At 57.4% G+C, this 9,540-nt stretch overlaps 1 protein-coding gene across 5 annotated transcripts in view; it reads right to left on the reverse strand.

Annotated features, from left to right (window-relative positions):
• ATP13A3 (ATPase 13A3) overlaps positions 1–7,154 on the reverse strand; it is a 32,516-nt gene extending 25,362 nt beyond the window's left edge. For 4 of the 5 annotated variants that reach the window (XM_070753883.1, XM_070753881.1, XM_070753882.1 and 1 more), the window contains exon 1: positions 7,068–7,154. The gene's annotated coding sequence lies outside the window, so the exon portion shown is untranslated. The remainder of the gene's footprint in view (positions 1–7,067) is intronic. The other variant, XM_070753880.1, reaches the window with a different exon arrangement.
• Between the last annotated feature and the right edge of the window lie 2,386 nt (positions 7,155–9,540).

Raw genomic sequence — 9,540 nt, forward strand, 5'->3', positions numbered from 1 at the left:
TTAATGAGGTTAATTCAAATGTATTGAAGAAGGTTTTCATCCTTTTTTTTTGGCAGAAGTGTAATTTCTGTAGTTATTTCTTACATGCAGTGCTACCTTGGTCAATTTAAATCCTTCTAGCTGGACACGCCAGTCTTGCCTCTCATCCCACCAGGTTTCAGGGAAGGCAGCCACGTGCCCAGGCCCCAAATTTCCCCGGAGGCCTGTCCCCCCCCCTCGGAGGGTTAGTGTGGGGGCCTTTGGACTGGCCCCCCTCCTGCCTTCCCCTCCTTACAGGGCTCGGGCCACTTGCCTTGGGGCCAGGCCCTACAAACTGCCCCCCCTTCCAGTTTTTAGTTCAAAGCCTCTCCATAAATCTCAACCAACCCGGGGTAAGGGTGGAGGGGGGGGTTTGAGGGGAAGGGGGGCCGAGGGAAGAGGGAATGGAAGTTCAGACATGGGTGGGAGAGGTTTAGATTGGCCAAAGTATTCTTGGTGATTCTTTTTTACTATGTCAACATTCGATGTGTGGAGGAGGGAAAAGAAAGGGAAAACTTTAGGCAGGAGGTTTGGGCTGCCCCCCAGTTGCAGGGAAGAGGGGGGGCTGGGCGGCTACGGGCCAAAGCAGGCGGGAGGGAGGCAGGCAGCAAGGGGCCTCCACCTGAGCTCTGCCTGGGGTTCCACGCCCGGGGGGGCTTTCCAGGCCCGGCCTGCTCTCGCCGCGCTACCTCTTGTCCTCGCGGGGACCCTCGTTTCCCCCAGCGCCATCGCTCCCCACTGCTCAGAGCTCAGCACTTTACTATATTAGTAAAGCCAACTTAGGGCCTGGCCCCGAGTAAGTTGAAAGTCTGCCAATCCAGATTTGGACCCCGAAATAAAGCCCCTCCCAGTGCCACTGTCCGGCCAGATCTAAGAAGTCCTCCTTGGAGAAAAAGAAAGGGGGGGGAGGCCCAGCCCCTCCTTACCTGTCCCGGGAGGGAAGGAGGAAGGGAAAAGGACGGAGGCACCAGCAGAGAGGATGCCGCAGTGGAGCTTCAAACACGGAAGAAGGAGTCCAGAGTCACACCTGGGTGAAGACACCTGGGCGGAGGTCCAGTGACGGGGTGAGAAGTGAAGGTGCCGGGAGAGTGACAAATAGGCTGAGCTCCAAACTCAAGAGGAGGAAGCAGCACCGAGGCCGCCAACACCCTAATGGCCAGTCCCGGTCGTGGTAGTGAGCTGGACTCACGCACAACTAGAGGCTCCGGGCCAGAAAGACGGAGGACAATGAATCCACCCAGCAGTGCTGACCGACTGCCCCTCCCAAGGAAAACGGGTGGCACGTTGCACGAGGACAGGGGGCCGCGGAAGGAGCCGAAGGGAGGCCCCGCGAAGGACAGTCAGGAAGACGCATCGGAGAGACCAAATGAAGAACCAGAGAGAGAGAGAGACAGCCACGTGTGGCCAGTACATCTAAAAGAAGGAGGGGGGGAAAGGGGGCAGGGAAAGCAGGCAGGGGGAAGACCCCCGAAGGCAATGAAGTTGGGGGGGGAGGCCTTCCGGAGCAACCTCACTGAGGACGCACTCTGCAAAGGAGGTGAAGAAACAGTGGACCACCACCCGATTAGCACCAGGGAGCAACAACAATCTCCGGGAAATGGACAAATCGCCACCAGCCAATCGCAAAGGGCCAAGGCCTCCAACACCACCAAAGGAGCAACCCCTGGCCACCCGGTCAGTGGGTGCGGAGGCCACGCCCTCTTCTCAACATGGCGCATCAAACAACCGTAATAAATAATAAATAATGAGAATAACAATGTGGCGGCTCTAGAGGCGTTGCTCCACGGGAGGGTCAAGGGCCCCCACCTCTCCCTGGCCAGACCGGAAGAAGGAAGGAAGGAGGAGTGGGCACATGATGCTGGGCTTGGTCCTCGAGGTGATTGTGCCCTCGCAAGCAACACCCCCCGAGTGCCAGCCAAGCCGAAGGGAGAAAAGCCCCCCAGTCTGCAACAGAAAGCAACCCCCCCAACACACACACACAGAGCCCAGAGCAAATGCCACCACCTGCAGACCCTCCCCCCTACAGGGCAAGACCCCCAAAGCTGAAAGGGTGCAAGGAGACCCTGGTGGGGGAAGCCCCCCCTCCCCTGAGCCAGAAGGACAAGCCGGCCGGCCCTTCGATCCCAGGACTCACTCACTCGGATGGCCCAGGGCCCGGCTCCCTCAGCGCCAGCAGCTCCCCTCCCTCTCCTCTCCGCTGCCCGGCCGGCTTCCACTGCTGCTGCTGCGGCCACCGGCCCTTAATAGCCGCCCTGCTATCTATCTCAGAGGAAGTCCTGCCCATGAGCCGCCTGGTCAAGACCTCCGAGGAACAAAGGCCCCCGAGGGCTCCGGCTCCCTTATCAGGAGGGCTCTTGGCACAGGTCGCCCTGGAGCGCAACCCCCACAACCCCCAACAATGGTTGGCTTGAAAGGGGGGGGGAGGATGTGCCACTGGCAGCCCCCAGGCGGAGGGAGCCGCGCTCGCTATTCAATGGGGCCACGCTCTCTATTCAATGGGGCCGAGGGCCGTGCGGGGGGGGGGGGAAGAGGGGGAGGGCAGGAGTCCTGATGTTATCTGCAGGGCTAGGAGGATATGGTGGCTCCGACCAAGCCCTTCCGTGCTCCCACAATGGGAGGCTCCGTGCACAGAGCGGGGCCGGCACGAGACCCCAGACCAGGGCAGGAGGCGCCAGGACGCTCCCGCACTGCCTGCCCTGCGGAGTCTGCACGGACGGCACCCAGATGGGCAGCGCAAGGACACTCCTGTGGCACAGAAAGGGCACTGGGGGTGGGGTGGGGGGCTGGGCTTGTGTGGCCGGCTGGCCCAACTGTGGCAAGAGTGAGGGGGCAGGGAGGCCTGGCTACGGCCCCCCACCATCGCTGCACAGCTCCGCCTCTCTCCTCCTCTCCCCCTTTACGTCAGGTGGGCTTCCTCCCACAGCTCTGCTGCCCGGGGGGAATTCTGGGAATTGTAGTCCGTCCACGCGGCAGCCCTGCTTGGCCGGGATTCTGAAACCCCAAACCTTCCCAGGAACGTCTGTCCTGGTTTACGGAACCCCTCCCTACAGGGAAGAGACCGGGGCGCCTGAGGACCAGGTGGGCTCCAAAGGGGCCACCTGCCTCAGGGGTCAGAGCCCCCCACCCCACCCCCCTCCGCTTCATGGCTCCTGGTGAGAAAAGCTGCGCCAAGCACACAAATCCGGAAACGCTGCCAGTGCAGGAGGAGGAAGAGCCGGCCTGGAATTCCACCCGATCATCGCATCCCTCACTGGTGCAACTGTTTACTCACTCGCTCACTCACTCGCCCAGGGCTCCTCACACACTAAGGAACTAAGGCGCTGGCAGCATGTAAGGCAACAAGTCCATCATCACCCTCCAACCAAAATAAGACACACCGACAAACAAGCACCAAGCGTTTCGGAAGGCAAAGCCACCCTGGCTCTATGGCACCAACTCCCACCCTGCTGGCCTTGTGTAAGGCCACGAAGACCGGACTCTGCCGGCAGGCCTGGGGGTGGGGGGGCATGGATTTACACCCTGGATGGCCAACCCTATGAACAGTCTTTTTTAAAACAAGTTTTAGATCAATGTTTTAGTTTTAGACAAATGTTCCGACCTCTTTTTTATCCCCTTGTATCTATATTGCATTTTTTATTATTGTAGTGAGCCGCGCTGGCTCCTTCAGGATTGGGGGGCATAGAAGCCGAATAAATCAATCAATAAACAAATGACCCTCCCCCGCCCGAGGGAAGAGCTGCCGGGGCTTCAGGGCAACTGAGACCTCGGGGGGGGGGCTGGGGGGGATTCCCAAGGACGCCTGTGGCTTTGCAGAGGGGCTGCAGGGGTCTCTTCGGGAGAGGCAGAGCTGCTGTGCAGGGGGGACACTCGTGGCCTGAGGCGTCCCAACCGCCAGCTGGAGGAGATGGTCGGCCTGGACGTCCGAACCCCTGGCTGCTCCTTCCACCTGCTTCTGAAGCAGAGGAGGGTTTGTCTTGACGAGTCTTCGGAGAGGGACGGCATGCAAATCTAATAAACCTTAATCTTGTCTGCAGTGCTGTTTTCCTGGGGGGGGCACCTTCGGGACGGAGGGCGTAGCTGCACCCCCCAGGGGCCTCCGTGCACGGCCAAAGATCTCGCTGGACCAGGGGAGGAAGCGGCTCCCCTCAGTCTCTGCCCCCCCCCCACACCCCCAGAGAGAGAACAGCAGGAGGGGCTCAGGAGGGGCAGTGCTGTGTGTGCGTGTGGGCTTTGTCTCCTGGGCCTCCAGTGCTCAGGGCACCAAAGGACTCCGGAGTGTCCAGACCGCATTCCGAGAAAGGCGCCTCCCAGAGCGGCCCAAGTGACCCACCGCTCGCCAGGGAGGCCGGATGAAATCACAGAGGAAGTTGGCTAGAGCCGCTCGGAGGCACCTAAAAATAGTGCACACTTTGCTGGAACAATACCTGGACTCCGCCGGGCAAGAGCAGCCGCCCTGCCTGCCCTCTGCGCGATAACCCTCCCGCGGAGCCCCCCCTCCCATCGCCCAGCCCTGCCCCCCCTTCCCCTCCCCCGGGTGGCATCACCTCCCCCTCGGTTCCGGGGCCTTCTGCACGACCACCACCGCTCAGCTCAGAGGGGGGGGACCGAAAGCGCAGGCCCTGGGTAGGCGAGGGAGGGAGGGAGGGAGGGGGACTCGAGGAGGCTCCCACAAAATAGACAAGATAGATTAAGAACCACGGCCAGCCCACTCTGGCTCAAGAGCGCTAAGGCCATTACGGTATTAATGGGCCAGGAATCCTGCCCGGTGTGGCCGCTGCAGTCACACAGGCCTTGAGCCCTTGGTCTCAGTGCAACCGCAAAGCCGGTCTGAAGACCCTCCTCCCTCGATGGCCCTGCGTGGAAAGTGGGCAAGCCCCCCCCACCTCTCTGCCTCCTATGCTGAGGCTTTCCCCCGCAAAGGCCACGCAATGGCCGACTTTCTCATCGATTCCCCTCCTGCCCCTTTGGAGCCTCTCCAGCAACCCCCCCTCCCCCTCCGAGGAGCCTCTGTGAGGCCAGGACTGGCCAGCAAGTCAAGCTGCCCCCTGGACGCCACTTGGGAATCTGCATGACATCATCGCTGGATGAATACCTGGAAATTTTGCAAGTATAGCAGCAACTTTTGAACAAAGCTTCTCTTTTATCGTTTCCCATCTTGGGATCTGCAGCATAATGTGAGCGTTTGTTCCAGAGCTTAGGCCTGAGGAAGACCATTGTGTCTGGCACCCGTCAAGCTGAACGAGTATTTACATGGCTGGAAAGGGCCCTCTTGACAGAACTATGGGCTTTGCCATCTGTACATAAAATGGATGGATACAGTATTTCCTTTGGACAGTGAGACTGAAGGCCAAAGGTACCTTATGCTAACAAACCAGACGAGCCAAGCCTGACATCACAGCTCAGGTACAATGTACAGGCGGGAGGAGGGTCACTGGGCTCCCTCCAGATAGGCCCAGGCGCGCGGGGGGGATGGGGGGCCTTTCGCAACACGGCAGGTGTGCAGGGCAGATCTGCCGTGTCAAGACGTCCTGACCTGCATCGCAGTGAAGGTAGCGATTGGCCTCACCAGCACACGGGACGGTGGTTCAAGTCCAACCTGGAAGTTCCATTTTTTAAAGTTCAACAGGCTGCCAGACGAAACTCTAGGCCCGAGTCAGAAACGAAAGCCCCACTTATTGGAGCTCTGACTAAAGCAACAGTTAAGGAACTTTAATGACCCCTGCTATTAAAGGACAGGGTTCCCCCCTCCCCAAGGCTCCCCCCCCCATGCCCTGGCCCTTGAGCCTTCCCTCTATTGACCAAGATTACTGCTCTCTTTTCTCATGAAATTCCAGGAATATTGAATATGGAACTCCAACCGCGGGCCTCTCTCCCCTCTATGTAATGGAAGTAACACCCAAAGCCTTTCAGGTTTTCTTTGGCTGGATTTTAGCTCTCTGTTTTCTTTTTGAAACTTCTAATATTTTTAGTCCCATATTAAACAAAGAAGGAATAAAAACTGATGGAAACACCAAATGCTCTTTTATTTTCTGAGGGGACTGAACTCCGTAGACGCCGCAGGGGCTTCTGGGAAAGTGCTGCCTTACAGAAGGTCCCAAGGGTTTTCTGCTTTATTTTCTAACTCTCTTGAATGGATATATAAAGTATTATAAAAAGTAGTAAGGATTTTTGGAAGAATATCACCACAGGCAGTTTTGTATAAAGAAATTCACAGTAATTTAAAAAGATGCGTTGGTTAATCCTCCTTGTTCTTGGGTGAACAATGAGATGAAATCAAGAGATGGCGCAGGTTTCTCTTGGAAGGGAGTCCACCAAACCACAAAATAGATGCAGTGGTTGGAATTAAACTGCTTTAAATCGATACACTGACCAAAATCTGATGCCCGTCATCTTTCACTTGGCAAAACGGTGCATTATAGGGCAAGGTTTTGAAGCAAGGTCCCTCACAGACACTAACTTATACAAGGCATCCCAACCCCACACAACCTGTGTGTGTGGGGGGGGGGGAGGCATTTTCCATAAAGCCACCTAATGTCACGGAGCAGCTCAGTCCAGCCCAGGGGGCAGCTAAGGCCTCGCTGAAGGTCTCCCAACCGCTCCAGCACAGGCCGGACATGGGACCCTCGGCCCCTCCGCAGGGGTCTCCCAGCAGGCGCTCAGGGGTCTCCACAAGCGAAAGGCGGGGCCTCCTCCCTCCGGCCCCGGGCCCTTCCACCTGCCCCGGCTCCCGCGTCCCCTCCCGCGCGCAGGGCAGCCGCTTCCCCCGCTCGGTCCAGGGGAGGGAGGGAGGGGAGCCGCCTGGGGCCCGCGGAGCCTGGGCCTTGTCCCCGGGGGAGCAACCCTCGCGCCTCCTTCCACCCCCGCCCCCCCCCCCCTCGCCGGCCACGCGCTTTCCCCTCCGGCCCTTCGGAGCTGCCGGCCGGACCACCGCTTGGACCGCGAGGGGGGCGGCGGCAGTGGGGAGAGGCTGATGGACCCCCCTCCCTTCCGGGAGCCACACATCCGCCCCGCCCACCGACCCTCCCTCCCCCGCCCCCTCCGGGACTCACCTGCCCCGCGCCCGGCCAGCCCGCACGCGTCCAACCGGCTCCGCGGCCCCCTCCGCGCCGGCGACGGGAAGTGACGTCATGAGCCGCGCCGGCCGGGCCACCCGACGGGCCCACGTGCCTCTGTGGGAGGGGCGCTCGGCGTGTCCCCCCCCGCTGAGCCCCGCCCCCGAGACACCTTCCCCCCCCCGCCTCTCGAAGGCCCCGAAGCACCGCCCCCCCCCCACCCCGCCTGGAGGGGCCTGACCGCAGCCCCCTCCCTGCCCCCCCCCCCGGCCGGTGTTTGTTCCGCTCCTGCCGCGTGTGAGCTGCCTCGTCTGGGCTCCTTTGCCCGCGGCTTTGTGGGGCGGATTCTGGGAGTGTTTGGTCTCTTCTGGCAGGGCCTTTAATGAAGCCTCAGCGCCCCCCCCCCCGTTGCTCTCCCCCCCCCGCGTGGCCCCTTCGCCCCCCCCTGCCCCCCTTGCTCCGTGGCCCACGAGAGCCTCTGCCCCCAAGACGGGTCCCTCGTGGCCCCCTCCCGCTCGGCCCGGCCCTCCCCTCGCCCCCCCCCAGCGACCCCTGGCGGTCCCCCTCCCCTCCCACGCCGCCAATGTCCCTCGTGGGATTGGTCATCTGAATAGTTGTGTGGCGAGGGATTTCTCGTCTCTTGTCTGTTCTCTATTTTAGGGGGATTCGTCTTAATGTTTATATTTCTTTATCCTTATAAATAATTGGTTTCTCTCTCGTTGTCTTATCTGCTCTCTCCCACTCTTCCATTTCTAAGTGGACAATTGATTCGTGGCCCATCTCCTCTGCCCTTCGACTGTTTCCTGTATTTGATCTCAGGATGGATCTGTTTTTATCCCAGGCAGGTTTACATTCAGTTCCTGTGGATTGACCAACCACGTCTGCTGGAAGTTTGTTCCAAGTATCTACTCCTCTTTCAGTCAATATTTTCTCACGTTGCTTCTGATCTTTCCCCCAACTAACTTCAGATTGTGCCCCCTTGTTCTTGTGTTCACTTTCCTATTAAAAACACTTCCCTCCTGAACCTTATTTAACCCTTTCACATACTTAAATGTTTCGGTCATGTCCCCCCTTTTCCTTCTGTCCTCCAGACTCTACAGATGGAGTCCATGAAGTCTTTCCTGATAGGTTTTACGCTGAAGACCTTCCACCATTCATTGCCATTAATATTTTTATCTACTCCTTCCCCTCCCCCCCTCTTGTTCCGACTTCACTGCCACTGTCTTTATTCTCTCTTATTTTTCTCTGTTGTTTGTTGCATTGCCTCTATTCTATTGTCCATTTTATTGATATCCCCTTTTAATTCTATATGGTTTTTGGACATGTTTCCTGCATCTTTAACATTGTTTCTTGAATGGTTACTAATGTTGACTGTATGTTTGACGTTACATTTTGTTTCTCTGTCCCCAACATTCCTTCTATTGTTCCCTTGCCTGTTGGGGATGAGTGTCAGTGATGTGTTTGTGGCTTTTTTCCTATTCTTAGTGTTGTTGTGGTTCTCATCATATTACGCAAGTTTAGGCTACTTTGTTATTTAGTTCTCATCTTATTTCATCTCTATACAATACCCTTTGTGGCCAATCTCCATCTTAGTTTAGGTAATAATAATAATAATAATAATAATAATAATAATAATAATAATAATAATAATAATAATATTTGTGTGCTGCCCTTTTGTATTTTAATCCTTTCATTTTCTGGGTCATCATTATTGGCTCAGGAATTGCTGTCAACCCAGAAGGTGGTCAGTTCAGTAGGCAAATTGCATGGGTGGTGGGGGTGCCTGCTGGATTTGACTTTCTAGCTTGGTTTGTGCAATGGGGCCAACCCTTGTGGAGCCCCGCACGACCTGCTAAGCCACACAGGAATGAAACCAAAGCTTAAATAACCAGGTTTGTCGTTTCTGGTTGCAGCCCTGGAATGGAATGTTTGGATGGCCTGTGGAAAGTAGGGTAAGAGGGCACGTTTAACCTTTGAGGCAAAAACTGGATGAGAAGTGAAACGTCTTCAAAACAAAGAAAAGGAAGATGTCCAGTTGCCTCCTGAAAAAGCCCCCTTGGGACATGGCGTGGTCGTCCAGAGCTGCTTCAGGACCTACGCAGCTCAGCTCCCCACGAAGCCTCCCATTGTACCAGGGGACACGTGAGGGGTAGCAGGAGCGTGGGGCTCGGCACAAAGGGGGCCTTGCAGCACGGCGTGGGTCCTCCACCGAAGCAGAGCGAGGAAAAAGATGTGGGGGGGAGGGCAAGCCCACCTCGTCTAAATCCCATCAAGTTGGAATGAATGGGCTTTGCCTGCACCACCTGAAGCGTTGCACGGCGAAAAACACACTGCGTCATGGAGGCCTGGGGAAACTGCCACCCCCGCCCCTCTTGGGTGTCAGTGGGTGGGAGGAAGTTACAAAAAGACCCCCTCTGAGGCGGCTTCTGCCAAGGGGGGGTTTTACTTTTTTTACAGAAGGGAATAGCGG

The sequence above is a fragment of the Erythrolamprus reginae genome, chromosome 5 (genome assembly GCF_031021105.1).
Source record: "Erythrolamprus reginae isolate rEryReg1 chromosome 5, rEryReg1.hap1, whole genome shotgun sequence".
NCBI lineage: Eukaryota > Metazoa > Chordata > Lepidosauria > Squamata > Dipsadidae > Erythrolamprus > Erythrolamprus reginae.